Source organism: Papio anubis, chromosome 6 (genome assembly GCF_008728515.1).
Source record: "Papio anubis isolate 15944 chromosome 6, Panubis1.0, whole genome shotgun sequence".
NCBI lineage: Eukaryota > Metazoa > Chordata > Mammalia > Primates > Cercopithecidae > Papio > Papio anubis.
This window is the reverse complement of record NC_044981.1, coordinates 151,401,015-151,416,906: the sequence shown is the minus strand read 5'-3', so window position 1 is coordinate 151,416,906 and position 15,892 is coordinate 151,401,015. Positions and strand designations below refer to the sequence as shown.

Sequence of the window (15,892 nt, the reverse complement as noted above, 5' to 3'; positions counted from 1 at the left end):
CAGGCAGAGGAGGAATGGCAGGAAGAGGAAGTGGAACTGACAACAAATAACTTTAATTTCAGCGGTTTAAGCTCTTTTGTCTCAGAAGCCAACCTAGGTGGATGTGAAGAAGTGACAGCCCCCAGCAGACTTTGGAGAGTGACAGGTAAAGCCACATTTGGCCCACACTTAGAGGTGGCATGTTTCCTGGTATCATAATGGAAGTATAAGAACAAGGAAGGGAAATGAACCTAGAAACCAAATGCAAGCAACTGAGATGGGGGCAGTTGAAAAAAGAATGTAAAGCTGAATTGCAGATCAACTGCATGGTTTCACACTTTTCTAGGAAAAAAGCAAAAACTGGAAGCTTATCAAGCAAACACACTTTTTCAGTCAGCAGGAATAGCATTAGGAAAAGGATAAGATGTGGCAGAGACACATCTGAAATTATTTGACTTCAGGATAGAAGATTCATGGCACAGGGCTCTTGATCCTCGTAAAATTAGAAACACCCATAACAATCTACTTGAGGACTTTTGCTACATTCTCAGTGGAGAGAGTTAATCCATTGAAAGCCTACGAAAGCCTTCTTTAGTTTTCCCCCATGTCATTACTGGGAGCAGGAGGACATTCAGAGACAGTTGAGTACCACATCAGTAGCAATGAGGTTGGACCACAGAACCTGTCACCCAAATTTCCTAATTTCCCAGCACCTTTCGATCCTTTACAATGGGGCTTTTCTCCTTTGTAGCACACTGCATCAGATGATCCTGACACCCCATGAGAGACTGCAGGCAGTGCTGCCTTCTGGGGACAGCCGGGACAAAAGGCCCAGGGAGGACCGAGGAGGCTGGACAGAAAGCAGGGCTATGCTGGCCACTCTTGGGATCACAAGCATTTCCCAAGGTACTGAAGCAGAGAAAAAGACACTGCTGGGTTGGCCCTCCGGAGATGTTAATACTTGAGGGCTGAACTACTTTCAGCACTGGTGCTGGGTTCAGCCAGTGGCCCCAGCCCAGCTATGAAAAAAAGCATGCAGGGCTCTGCCAATGTGGGAAAGTCCTCTCTTTGCTGCCAACTGGAGGGAGTGAGTGAAAATATGTGCCTTGCTGAATGACAGTGTGGTAGGGAGAATTCTGAGCTGTCTCCCAGGACTTCTACTCCCAGTGTACGTGCCCTGTAAATCCCTAGGACTTATGAATGATGGGGTAGTCATTCCATCAGTGGGTTATGTTATTTGGCACAGCCGACTTTGAGAGATCATCCTGGGTGGACCTGACCTAATCAGGCGAACCCTTGAAAGGTATGCCAGTTCCTGGAAAAGTAGATTAAAACTGCAAGAGGCCTTCATTATGAGGGAGATTCTCCACAGCTGCCTTGAAAGATGAAGGGGCTGTGTGGCCAGACACATGGGTGGTCAGAGCTGAGAACAGCTTGGTCAAGAACCTGAATGAACCTGGAAATGGATTCCTCCCTAATCAAGCCTTCAAACAACAACATAATCAGCTAACATTTGATTTCGGCTTTGCTGAGCAGAGAATCCCCTCTGTGCCTGGACTTGTGACTGACAGAAATGTGAGCTAACAGATGGATGTTGTTTTAAGCCACTAAGTTTGCGGTACTTTGTTAGGCAGCAGCAGAAAACTAATGCATGTTTTGGTGGGATGGGCACCATGGGGATGATGGCTCCAATTTCAGCAGTCATGACCAATATCCAATCAGTGTTCCCTGTAGCCTACGTGCAGGCTGGACACTGGAAAATGCTGTCCCATTAAAATCTAGTAACAACTCTAAAACATAGGTATTACTATTTCCCCACACTTTACAAGGGAGGAAAAGAGGGGTTGGGGAATTTGTCCACAGCTATGTCAGTCATAGAGATGGGATTTGAAATCAGACAGCCTGATTCCATGGCGAACACACAGAGTCTCTATACTAGAGCTGTCTCCTGACCATGGAATCCTGGCCAGTCCATGCAAGGGTGTGGGTGTGAGGGCTGGAGGTGTTGAGGGAAAAATCCTATAGGGAAGAACTGGTTCCACAGAGCTCAATATCTCACACATTATGGTACGGTTTGGCTCTGTGTCCCCACTCAACTGTCACCTCAAATTGTAATCCCTATAATCCCCATGTGTCAAGGGCAGGACCAGGTGGAGGTAATTGAATTATGTGGGCAATTCCCCCATGCTGTTCTCATGATAGTGAGTTTTCACGAGATCTGATGGTTTTATAAGCGTCTGGCATTTCCCCTGCTTGCACTTACTCCATCCTGCTGCCCTGTGAAGAAGGTGCCTGCTTCTCCTTTGCCTCCCGCTATAACTGTAAGTTTCCTGAGGCCTCCCAAGCAATGCGGCACTGTGAGTCAATTAAACCTCTTTCCTTTATAAAGTATCCAGTCTCAGGTATTTCTTCACAACAGGGTGAGAATTCACTAATACACATTACTAATGGAGGCACTGATTTCAGGGACTAGGCCTCACCTCCATCCCCAATTCAGATTCCATTCCCCCAAGACAGTGGATTCTGTAGAGGTGCTGGACCACACTAGGTGCAGTGATCACATGTGGTTTGGCATCTTAATGACTATTTGGGCCAGTGACACTGAAGCAGCCCTTAATTTCCTCATCTTTCCTAGTCATGGCAAGGGTATTTATAAGAATCATGAAGGAGCTGGCACTGGTTTCCTTGGTATAAAAATCAGTTTTCCTATTGCACTTAAAATATGATTTGCTTTACAGGCAAAACTTTCTGGAACATATTTACTGCATAAACTGAGATACACATCTAATGCCTCCACCAAGCACAAGATAACAGCTTTCTACTCTTGGTGGAGCCTGTGAGGGAGAGCCCCTCGCCAAATGCAAGTATTAAAATATTACAGTCTCTGAGGTGAGAAGATAGATGTAAAAGTGGGAATCTACACAATGCAGACACTAGCCACATGCAATCATGGAAGAACAGAGCCTACTTAAAAATCAAACCCAAGTTTTGCTTCAGAAATAAGTGAAGTTGGACCCATTCGATCATTTACGCATGACTTTGAAAGCCTCTCTGGAGGGGGAAAGAGGATGAACCTTGTCTCATACTGCACAGCAAGGGAACCGAACTAATATAAATCACTCTTAAAATGTCATGTTACTTTAAGAATAAGCCATACTGCTGGCACCTATAATAGTTTTGTGGGTCCCCATTTCTGGCTTTTCTTGTTCAAATGGCCCCCAGGCTGAGAAGCAGCTGCTCACATCCCTGCAACAAACATGTTCCTTCCTTTCTGCATAGCCTGCCATTTCTCCAGCCCGAAGATTCAAAAGCACTCAAGAAAAGAGAAATGGAAGCATCAGTCAGACCCCAATGGTGAGATTTAAGACTGCAGTCAACTGAATGTTGGAACCAGTCCCAAACCTAAATGGCCAAATGAGGTTTTAACACCAAACCATGGAAAGACTCCAAGAAAAGGGTAAGAACATTTTCTTCTTAAATTCATTTTGCTCTGGATCTCAGGGTTAAGACAAGAGTGAAATGGTGATAAAAACAAGGATAATATGTTTTAACCCTACCTATGCCAAAGGTTTCAGAAAGAATTAGAGCACAGGTTGTAAAGTTTTTTCGGGCTCCACCCCCTGTCCCCAACCCTTTTTGGACCATAGAAAAGCCCCTTGTAGTTAATATTTTTAAAACTTTTATTATATTTAAATTTAGATATAATTCATACACCAAAAAATTCACCCTCTTGAAGCACACAGTCCAATGGGTTTTAGTACATTTACAAAGGAGACCATTTCCATGATCTAATTCCAGAACATTTCATCGCTCCAGAAAGAAACCCATGCCCATTAAGCAATCGCCACCCACTCCCTTCTCTCCCCAGCCCCTGGCAACCCCTAATCTGCTTTCTGTCTCTATAGATTTGCCTATTCTGGACATTTCATATCAATAGAGTCACACCATACGTGGCCTTTTGTGATTGGCTTCCTTTGCTTGGTATAATGTTCTCCGGGTTCATTCATGTAACATGTATTAGTACTTCACTCCTTTTTATGACTAAAAAATATTCTACTGTATGGATATACCAGATGTTGTTTACCTATTTATCAATTGATGGACATTTGGGTTTTTACGTTTTGGCTCTTATGAATAATAGTGCAACAAACATTCATGCTCAAGTTTTTCTGTGGAGATACGTTTTCAACTCTCTTGGATTAATATTTTAATATATAAGAAATTTATACAGAGAAGAGAAACTCTAAGTTTAGGCAAACAGAAACATAAATTGACAACAAAAAAAGGAAAAACAATTTGTGAAACATATGAGAGAATACTGCCTTTGGTAGTAATCAGAGAAATACAATTTAGTGAGATACTATGTTTCACCTCTAAATTCACACATTAAAACAAATAAGTATACTCAATAGTGATGAAGTTTCCTTGAAATGAATATTGCTCTCTTACATTGCTGATAGAAGACCAGAAATCAGTGTAAAACCATTTGGTAAACCAATTTGGCAATATAAAAAATTCTTAAGAATGGGTATACCCGGCCAGGTGTGGTGGTTCACACCTGTAATTCCAGCACTTTGGGAGGCTGAAGTGGGCAGGTCACTTGAGGCCAGGAGTTTAAGACCAGCCTAGCCAACATGGTGAAACCCCATCTCTACTAAAAATACAAAAATTAGATGGGTGTGGTAGCAGGCCCCTGTAAACCTAGCTACTTGGGAGGCTGAGGCATGAGAATCGCTTGAACCAGGCAGGTGGAGGTTTGCAGTGAGCTGAGATGGTGCCACTGCACTCCAGCCTGGGTGACAGAGTGAGACTCTGTCTCAAAAAGAAAAAAAAAAAAGGTTTCGGGTGGTGGGAGGTGCGGGGGGCATGTCCTTGAACCTGTAAATGTGTGCTAAAGACATGCGTTTTAAAAAATGACATGAAGAGGTTCCATGAAGTATTATTTATCATTTGAAAAATTAGAAAACTTGTTAGTTGTTTAGCATGAGGGCAATGGCTAAAGTAAATTGTAAGGTATGCCCATAAAGACAAGTTAAGCAGAAATTAAAACTTATATTTACTTAAATTATCAGCAATATGGAAAAATGTTCCTGTTATATTAGGAAGGATCACATGATTGCAACTATATAACAAATGCCTAGAAAACTCTTTGGAAGGAAACATGCTGAGATTATGGTGGTGTGCAGCTGATAACACTATGGGCAACTGTTCTTTCTTTGCTCTCTGCGTCTTTATTTCTCAGATTTGTCTATACCAAGAATGTACTCTTTTTATAATGAGAATAAATCACCTTTATTTTTCTTTAAGAAAGTTCCTTTTAATATTATCAATTACTGATTGAATGTATATGTAAGTTGAAACAACCACACATTGATGAAGTACACTTTGTCAGCTGAAAAATTAAGAGGGCGAGAATGATTGATTCCGAAGCCTGTTGAGAGGCAGATGTGAAGGGTGAAAGGTACTAAAGGACGGTAAGGCTGCTGAGCATGTTCTCGTAACTAATCTGTGCTGGAAAGTGAGCAGTGTGGGGAGCGGGCGGTGAGTATACATCGATGAACAGCAACAGAAATCTAATTAAGGGCACAAAAAAGGCAAAGCCACATGCAGAGGACCCTGTAGGGGACAAGTGTGGAATCTGGGATAACCGAACCAAAAATAGGGTGGCTGGATTAGTGGGGTTTTGAGAACCTTTGGGCCACACGTCGTAGGTACTTGGGGATACCCACTAAACTCAGAATGACGGTACTCATTCAAGTCTACCTTGGCATCTAACCAAGGCAATCTGATTCCTGAGGAGTCTGCAGGAGCTCTCTGTGAGTGAGGTCATGAAGACCACGCATGGGCTTGGCTCTAGGAAGGTGGAGATGATGAAACAAAGCACTTTTGTTCTTTGGATGCCGATTGGTGGGGAGCGAAGGGGGCCTGCCCTCGCTCTTGTTGCCTTCACCCTTTCCTGTTGAGACACTCAGCTGGGCATTTTAATGCTTGGACTCTGAGCCACTGTCCCTGGAACCTGGGGCAATCCAAGCAGGGCACAGAACGGTAGGCAACACTAGTTCATGCGATCTGAAAATTTTCAGAAACACTAGGCACAGAAAACATGTTTCTTCCTGATGTTGATATCCAATCGAGTATCTTTCTACCCTCCTTACCCTCATTCTATAAAACCAACCAACCAGAGAAAAAGAGAAAAGAAAAACAAAAACATGGACTTCTATTCACGAACCAGCAAAGAGAAACAGGAAGGTCAGTGTCACATCTGGGCCACAGTGGCAGAGCCTGGCTTTCTGGGCTGCGCCTGTTTAAGGAATAGTGGTGGCAGAACTGGCCGAGGGCCCAAGGGTCAGGGTGTCACCTGGCAGAGCCACAAGAAAACACATTAGTACAAAGCGGCTGTTTGAACGGGCGTCATCAATGCCCCCTCCCCGAGTACAAGGACCGCTGAGAATGAAAGCCGAGGAGGTTCACTCTCCAAGGCCGAACAAAAACCCGCCCTGCCAATCTTCCCAGTCTCTATAGAGGTTCCTCGCCAGATGATTCTGCAAATGTGGCCTCATCCTTTCAAAAAACAGTGCATTCTTTTTCTCTTTCTTTAATTCACTAGTTCCAGTCAAGAAGATCCAATTCCTTTAAAGACACAGAAAGGACTTTGAAGAAGGAGACTTGACTTCTTTCACCTCTGAGCTGATAGCACGGTGCTTGTGGTCTCCATGTCTCCCATTTTCGCTGATCATTTATCTGGTTATGAAGTCACAGCCCAATCTAAATCTACCAGCCTGAGAATTTGGATGTGAGGCCACTTGCACTGTGTTTTTGGGACAGAGGCTGGTGTCTTTCCTTTGAAGAATAACATGAAGCCCAGTCCCCCAGCCCCTGGGTCTTTGTGTTGGCACTTTATTCAGGCTGCCAGAAATCAGCAATAACAGCAGGGATAACTTTTGCATCCCCTGCCGTGGTGTAGAATTTCAAAGCTTCTTGCAGCTGTTTTGGTGTGAATGCAGATAAAGTAGGCAGTCAGAAAGCATAGTTTATCTAATTCCATGGCCTCTATGGGGACAGAACTGAGAAGGAGGACGAGAACAAAAGATGCAGAGAGGCAGACTCTAGCTAGCCTCCTCCTACACTTTATCGCCTGAAGGAAAAGAGGGTGGTCTCTCCCTTCCCTGATGTTGGTTTCCTTACTCTGGGTGAGCCCAGGGTGGCTGACTATGTCGTGCGTGTCTCAGTCAAGTTTTCACTAGAGGTCTGCATTTATGAATGCAAATTGAGTGCCAAGAGAGACACAGAGGAAATTAAAGGAGGAAGATCAGTAAGAGGAAGAGAACGTGGAATCACCGGAAGGAAGTCAGTGATGCTTTCCCCAGCAGCACATAAAAAACAGTATTTGGGATGACAAGCTGTGGCTACTCTGGGTGGGAGGAACATGTGCTACATGGGCTAGACCACTTGTGGATGACCTACTTAACACCTGACGGAAACCCAGTCAGGTTTTTCTTAACAAATCCAAAAAAGGGAACACTGGGTTTATATACCAGCATACATTCTGCAAACACTACTGCTTGTAAAAGTTATGGTAAAGCAATTTAATAGTTACTTTTCACTTGGCCTATGAATGAGGTAGAGAGTACAATGTTTTTTTTAAAGTGTTGTCTTGCAGAGTAATTAACCCTGAGGTTCACTCCTTAAAGATGGCACAGCAGTTTATCTTCCCTTTTCCCCAGAAGCTTGCAGGATGCTGGTATCAGGCAGGGTTGCCCTGGGTCTAAAGGGACAAGCCAGGCTCGGTGGCTCACGCCTGTAATCCCAGCACTTTGAGAGGCCAAGGCGGGTGGAACACTTGAAGGAATTGGAGACCAGCCTGGGCAACGTGGAGAAACCTCACCTCTACAAAAATATAAACATTAGCCAGGCATGGTGGTATGTGCCTGTAGTCTCAGCTACTTGGGGGGCTGAGGCGGGAGGCTCACTTGAGCCCGGCATATTGAAGTTGCAGTGAGCCATGTTCATGCTACTACACTCCAGACTGGGTGACAAAGCAAGACCCTGTCTCAAAAAAAAAAAAGAAAAAAAAATGTGAGCTTCAACAAGGAGCCCTCCAGGGTTCACACTAATGCTGAAGGAGCCCAAAGACCTTTTGCACACATTGAGCAGAACCACTGAGTCCACAGACAGACAGACAGCTCTTGGCTCTCAGCTGAACCTCAGGAATTATGAGGACTCATGGAATGACCAGACCAAGTGCTCAGATGTGGCTCTCAATGCTCAGATGCCCCCTGCTGTGCCAGAGCCTTGAGCAGGGCACATTACGAGAGTTTTAATGATGTGAGAAGAGCTAGGCATTGCTGTCTACAGTTTTTATTTAATTTTTTGCCCTATGGTTTAAAGAACTCTTTCTTACTACAGTTTTCAGAAGACCTATGTCCTCCACTTTCCTTTGTTGCTGAAATGAAGAACAACTTATGATCTGGCTCAACCAACTCCAACATTCATGTCATGCTGTGGTCTTGACCCTCCTCCCTCATCACAGGGAGGCTCCACTTCTCTCTGGCTCTACCCTACAGGGTAGCTAGGTACAGCTGTTCTCCTTCTGAGCTGCTGGAGATCAGAAGAAAACAATAACAAGAATAAAGAAACGCCCCCCCACACCCCAAACAAAAGTTACTCAGAAATCACCATAGTAACAAATCACCAGTTTTCAACTGTCTCATGTCCCTTGCATTTTTGTTTCTCTGCACATATCCTTTTATTTATATTCAGCCCCAGCTCTAGCCTTTATTCAACAAACATATTTCGATCCCCTTTATGTGACAGGCACTGTGCTAAGGGCTGTGGGTATAAAGTCAAGTACACATGGCCTGTGTCCTCAGGGAGCTAATATATACTTAAGAGGGAGACAGACAAGTAAATCAAGGGACTCAGGTTGGAGAGGGGACACAGAGGGAGTTCTAATTCATCCAGGTCAGCAATTGTGAAAGTGACTGGACATCAGCCCAGGCAGGGAGGAGATGGGCACTGCAGGTAAGGGAACAGCATATCTGAGGGCACAGAGGTGTGGAACAGCATGATGCCCTCAAAGAACCGTCAGTGTTCCTATGGCTTATCTGATGTACGTCTATATTTATGGAGCACTCAAATATGTGCCAAGCATATTTCGAGGCTCTGAGTGCTAAGGCTGAAGAAGACAGGCTCCCTGCTCAAAAGGAGCTTATAGTTTAATGGGATTGAAATGTGTAGCTGGCAAGTGGCTGAGCTTGAGAAGCAGTCAGAAGCCAGATCTTAAACAACTATGAGTCCATTCTTTTTTTTTTTTTTTTTTTTTTTTGAGACGGAGTCTCGCTCTGTCACCCAGGCTGGAGTGCAGTGGCTGGATCTCAGCTCACTGCAAGCTCCGCCTCCCGGGTTTAGCCATTCTCCTGTCTCAGCCTCCCGAGTAGCTGGGACTACAGGCGCCCGCCACTTCGCCCGGCTAGTTTTTTTTTTTTTTGTATTTTTTAGTAGAGACAGGGTTTCACCGGGTTAGCCAGGATGGTCTCGATCTCCTGACCTCGTGATCCGCCCGTCTCGGCCTCCCAAAGTGCTGGGATTACAGGCTTGAGCCACCGCGCCCGGTACAGAGCCTTCACTATGGTGCCTAAAGCTTTGCTAGGTGCAATATGCAAATGATCTCCTTTGATCCATCAACAGCCTGTGCTGGGTATCATCATCTTCATCAATGAAGGGAGGTAAAGTTATCTGCCTAAGGCCTCACTGCTAGGTTTAACTGCATTTTAACCCAGATCTGGCTAAGTCTGAGACCTATAAGCTAAAGGGTTTGCGTATTATCCAACTGATACTTATCCAGTATTAAGCAGGAGTGAAACTGGGTCTTGATAGACACATCCTGAAACTGGGGAGAAAAGAGAAGCATGGGTGAGGGGTGCCAGATCAAGAGGCCAAGGGTAGAAAGAGACTGCATGCAGGTGGCTGGACAGGGGAGTATCTAAGTAAGATATGACTTTCTAAGTGGACCAATGACCATCCATTCTAGCTAGCTAGCTATGCATAATTCATACCTCCTAAATCATCCCCAACTCTAGCAAAGCCATAGCTTTTGTAACATGTGAGAATAAAGATCTGAAACCATAAATGGTTGCAGAGGTGATTTACTATGGAACTATGTAAGTGACATTATCTGAGAGCCCTGGCACACAAAAAACTTTATACCATTTGGGGCTGGTAGGAGTGAGAAACAGGCTTGCACAGTTGTGTAAGTGGCTGCCTAAACATGACGAGGACAGGTACCACCACAGATAGACATCTGCAATGCAGGTCATCAGAAGAAAGACAGGAATGCCCACAGAAAAGGGCATGTAACAAGTAGAATCCAACAACAGACTGATGTCCCAAGAGGATCCTGAAGGAGTGGCTAGGGTTAGAGGTGCAGATGAATGTGAGGTCACAGGGGATCACCACCGTTCTCCTCCAGCTGTGGAGGGGTTTGCGTTGTCAAGTCAAATGGGAACGCCTTTATCATGACGCAGAAGTGGCAGTTACACTTCAGTTTTGCATGAAAAATGTAATATTAACACATTCTTTGGGTTAGAAAACAGCTTATTTTTTCAGCAATGACAGCTCTACTCATATATACAGGCTTAGAACAGTTAGAGGAAGGAAATTCTTGCTCATCCACCTGAAAGAGTCATCAATCGGCAGCTCTGGCAGAAGCACTTTGTCCCAGTACTAAGCAGAACTGGCCTGTCCCTGAGAGCTCATGGTGAGTTCATGCTCTGTCCCAGTTCTGGCTCAAAACAATCCAAATTGACCCAGCGAGTAACAATGCTACACACGTGGAATAAGCCCAGGCAACAGCTCTGCCATAATTCTTTGTGACAAAGGCTGACCCGACATGCTGATTTCCAGCTCAAGTGAAACAAAATGGTCCTGTGTATAACCAGCCTACACCAGGTTTCTTCTTTAATCTGGACGCACTAAATGCACTTCCCTCTAAGTCCCTTCGTTATTTTCTAGCAATCTTACTTCTCCTTGAGACTTGTATTTTCTATATAGGTTCACTGCTAAAATAAAAATATTGCTAACAATTAGTGGATCTGCATAACTCTTATAGAAGAGACTGATTATTTATACCAATTTCTACTTTTCCAAACCCACTAAACTATTCCCTAACTGTTTTTCTTAACTATCTCAACTGTTTGAAATCTGTTTCTGTTCTAACATGGTTGCTGGTTAATCATCCATTCTTTTCACTATTTCTTTTGTGCCTCAAACACTTGACTCTTTAAAATAATGGTGTGAATAGAGGAATAAATAAACTTAGTTTCTCCTCCACTCTTACAACATGCTTCTGACACCAGATGTGTGGGTTTTGTTTCCGCACATATCAGGCAAACAAGCAAGCAATTTTGCAGTGGACACAAGCAAGCAATTTTGCAGTGGACACAGCTGGCTGCTCTCCAGTTCAATTCAATTTGGTGCCAATATCTACCTGGAGATTGTGTCAGATCCTACAGGTTGAGGGCTTAGTTCCCCAAGACTGCTCCCCACTTCGGACACGAGTCACAAGCCCCAGGTTGTGGTATGTGCTTCTAACGCAGCGGCTATAAATCAGCATCTCCACAACCCCCTCCTTGGGTTTGACTCATTCGCTACAGCAGCTCACAGAAGTCAGGGAAACAGTTATGTTTACTACTTCATTATAAGGGATATTTTAAAGGATACAGATGAAGAAATACACAGGGTGAGGTACGGAGGAAGGCGCGTGGGAGCGTCCACGCCTTCTGCGTCCTGCTACCCTCCAGGAACCTGCACATGTTCAGCTACCTAGAAGCTCTCCAAACGTTGTCCTCTTGGCTTTTTATGGAGGCCTTATTACATAAGCATGATTGATTAAATCACTGGCCACTGGTGATCAACTTAACCTTCAGTTCCTTTTTCTCTCCCCGAAGACTGGGAGATAAGGCTGGAAGTCCCAACCCTCTAATCCTCTCTTTCCCATGACCAGTCCCCATCCTGAAGACGTTTACTACTTTGGAGATTCCAAGGATTTTAGGAGCTGTTTGCCAGAAAACAGTGATCAAATATACATTTCACAACATCACTAATGGCCACAAATTTTCCTTAATTTTGACTATTTTCCTATAACAAAACAAATAAACAAATAGTTTTTTTCTTTGGAACCAGAGCATTTTTGCTTTCCTGCTAGGCCAGGTGACAAAACTCTCACTCATTTTCAACCCAAACAACACAACACCCACCACAAACTGTCATCCTTCATTTCTATATTGTAATTTCAACATAAAGTGATGCTACTGGCATAATTTTCAGTCTGTTAGGAGCAAGTCCTGGTGAAAATGTGGAACAAGAGCTCCACACACACCACTAGCAGGACGTCAACAATTTTACATTACTAGTGAAGATGAAGATGCACCTATCCCATGAGCAGAGCTCCACTCCCAGGCATATACCCCAAAGAACCATGCCTACCTGAACCAGGAAATACATGCACCCCAGGGGTTTAGGTGAGGCTCAGGAATCTGAGGAATCTGTACTTTTTATAGGTCCACTGGTGATGCTACCTCCTCCCCTGCAGGGGTCTGGGATTGAAGGCTTACAACCTCAACTCACATCTGTTTTTGGAGTCAGGTGCCCCCAAGGCTCATGGCTGCAGCTAGGCAAAGCTGCTCACTGAGGAGGAGTAATGGGGAATCGCACATCCATCGGAGATGCTCCTCCCTGGTCAAAGGTAGCTATTCTGAGGATGTGGGAAAATCCAGCGCAGTATCAGCATGCTTGCTTACCAGCCGCCTGCTCTTCCTCCTTGGTCACCCCTCGCTGTCTGAGCAAGGTGTGGCTCAAAACTCACCTCATCTGGTGATAGGCTTGGGTCAGCATTGGCATCATCCTCATTTTCAGCGCAAAGTCCTAAAGTGCCCACCCAGCCCTGGTGCTGCTATGAATGTGATGCTTCCCTGCCTAAAAGAGGAAACATCGAGGTGGGGCTTTAGAAGGTAACACTGAGGGGTGAGCCCTCTGAAAGCTGGCCTTTATTAAGCAATACTTTCAGATGAGGATGAGAAAGTAGAATAATGAACTTCGAGGAGAGGGGAGGGGAGGGGAGGGGAGGGGAGGGGAGGGGAGGGGGGGGGAGGGGAGGGGAGGGAAAGGGCTTTCTGCCTTCTGGTGTGAAACTGCCCTCCCTCCTCCTGCTCTAAGGGAAGTTGTGTAATGGTGGCTCTGTCACCCGCGCTTCCACGCATTCCTCCTGCCAAGAATGGCTTCTCTCCCCATCTCTACATGAAGCCGAAGGTCTAACTCTGTCCATTCCCATCACTCTCCTATTTTGAACTGAAGTGTCCCCAGGGCAAAGTACCAATGACCATGTAGCTATTGTTCTTTTAGGTTTAAAGATACCTACAAGGTGTCAAAAGCTCTTCAGATTCCACTGGGCATGTGAAACTTGCCCTGTCCTTCGGCACCAGCAGTGCACGGAGGGTGGAGACAATCTGTTTAAATTGTTCACTGAGGACAGTGCAGGGCTCTGGCAAGATGCACATGCACGGGAGATGCGGAGGCTCTGTTGAGAGGAAATGGAGATGATGATATGAGACAAACACAAATGGAGTTTGGAATGGGGTTCAAGGAGGACATACAGGGAGCCTGTCTCCCTGCAACTTGGCCACATGCCCACAGCCCTGGCAGGGTTCTGGCTTCTGCCTGGGGATGCTGTGGTCCCACTGGAGCTGCCTGCTGCCTGCCCAGTCTCATGAGAGGCCCTGCCACTGGGCAGTTCATTATTTGAGGGGCATGTGGGAGAGAAACAGAAGAGATTTTTCTATTAATGGTTTCAGTTTCACTTCATCAGTTTCAAGGCAGGTTTCCTTCCACTTCTCTCCTCCTGTTCTCTTCCTTTCTCATTCCCTCAGGGTGTAAGAAGTGTAGAAAGCCATCATTAAGATGAAGGGTTTCTATTTTGAGGAAGTGGTTAAAAAGATTCTGGCTTCTTCCCTGTAAAATGTGGATTATGCCAACTACTATAAATTACTGATAGAAAGTTACTGATACTTGACCATCTGTTTTTTGTTGTTGTGGAGATGGAGTCTCGCCCTATCGCCCAGGCTGGAACGCACAGGTGCAATCTCAGCTCGTGGCAACCTCCGTCTCCTATGTTCAAATGATTCTCCTGCCTCAGCCTCCCGAGTAGCTGGGATTACAGGCGCCTGCACCATGCCCAGCTAATTTTGGTATTTTTAGTAGAGATGGGGTTTCACCATGTTGGGCAGGCCGGTCTTGAATTCCTGACCTCATGATCTGCCAACCTCGGCCTCTCAAAGTGCTGGGAGTATCTCACTTTGGCCCCTACCTGGTAAAAGTTTATCAACTAAAGGTTTTAAATAATTGAAAATGCTCAGTTAAATAAATACAGATGAAGCCAACTAATAGACTCAAGAAAAAGTCTTCAAATGAATCCTACTCTTGGTCAAGGACTTCCCCTGTTAGGAATTATCCTGAGAACAAAAATGTGCCGAAAGATTTAACAACTCTCATTTCAGCGCTCTTCATGATAATAAACAAATTGGATACAATCTAGGCAGTCAGAGGATTAGCAAAGTACGGTATCATACCAGATTCCTATGCAGCTGTTAAAAATGAGAACACAGCAGGACATTAACAATCCTGAAAAATATTAATGAAATAGTGAAGGGAAATATACAAGTCACAAAACACAAGGTAGAAACATAACTACTTTCCTTGCTTCCAATCTTGTGCTCTATACCCTCTAGGACAGTCAGAGTCATCTTTTTTAAAGCTACTCCCAGGCTTAAAATGGTTTCCTATTGTCTTTGGAATGAATTTAAATGATATGGTCATCCAGGTGTGGCCCTGGCCTATGCGTCTGGCCCTATCTTCTGTGGCTCCCTCTTCATGCCTCCTCCCCAGCAATAGTGCACACCTTTCTGCTCTTCTTTGAACACATCCTGCTCTATTTTACTTCAGCGAATCTGCACAAACTTTCCTCTTTGCCTGAAATGCTCTGCCCCAAAATACTCACATAGCTGGCTCCTTCTCAGGTCTCAACCCAGATGCCACCTCTCAGAAAGGTTTTTCCTCTTTGGGAGGTAGAGGCAGGTAGCTCATTTGAGCCCAGGAGTTTGAGACCAGCCTGGGCTACATGATGACACCCTACTTTACAAAATACAAAAATTAGCTGGGTGTGGTGGCATGCACCTGTGGTCCCAGCTACTTGGGAGGCTGAGGTGCTCAAGGAAAACCCTTGAGCCATGAAAGCAGAGGCTGTAGTGAGCCACGATCATGTCACTGAACTCTGGCCTGGGTGACAGAGTGAGACCCTGTCTCAAAAAAAAAAAAAGGTTTTTCCTGGCATCAGATTTGAATTGGCCATTGCCTGGTCACTCTTTCACATCACTGTTTTATTTGCTTCATGGCACTTAACGCCCTCCGAAATGGTCTTCTTTATTTAGTTATTTGTTTTCTTGTTTATTATCTACCTCCACTCATGAGAAAGAAAGCTCAATGGGAGTAGAGGCTCTGCTGGATGGTATACCCATAATGCCCAAAAGTGTGCCTGGTATACCCATAATGCCCAAAAGTGTGCCTGGCACAGAGCAGACACTCAGTGGATGCTAATGGCTATGGTGAGATGTTTATGTATGTACACAGAGAGTAATGCATACATGTGCATCTGCATAAAAGGAGGACAATAAGAGCACAGCATAAAAGAATATCTCTGGATGCTGAGTTTTGGATGGTTTTAAGTTTTTTCATTTTGTTTATATTCATTTTTTATAATAACAGTGCGTTACTTTTGAAATAATAAAAACGAGGTTTTTCTTTTTTCCTTTTTAAAGAACATGGTCATTCTAAGAAAATGGTGACACAGCTGGCTTAAAACTGG

At 44.6% G+C, this 15,892-nt stretch overlaps 1 protein-coding gene across 11 annotated transcripts in view; it reads right to left on the bottom strand.

Annotated features, from left to right (window-relative positions):
* FYN (FYN proto-oncogene, Src family tyrosine kinase) overlaps positions 1-15,892 on the bottom strand; it is a 210,241-nt gene that overhangs the window by 63,321 nt on the left and 131,028 nt on the right. The window contains exon 1 of one of the 11 annotated variants that reach the window (XM_021937968.2): positions 13,394-13,415. The exons of the other annotated variants lie outside the window; for them this stretch is intronic. The gene's annotated coding sequence lies outside the window, so the exon portion shown is untranslated. Of the gene's footprint in view, positions 1-13,393; positions 13,416-15,892 lie in introns of those variants that run through there. 11 annotated transcript variants of the gene reach the window in all.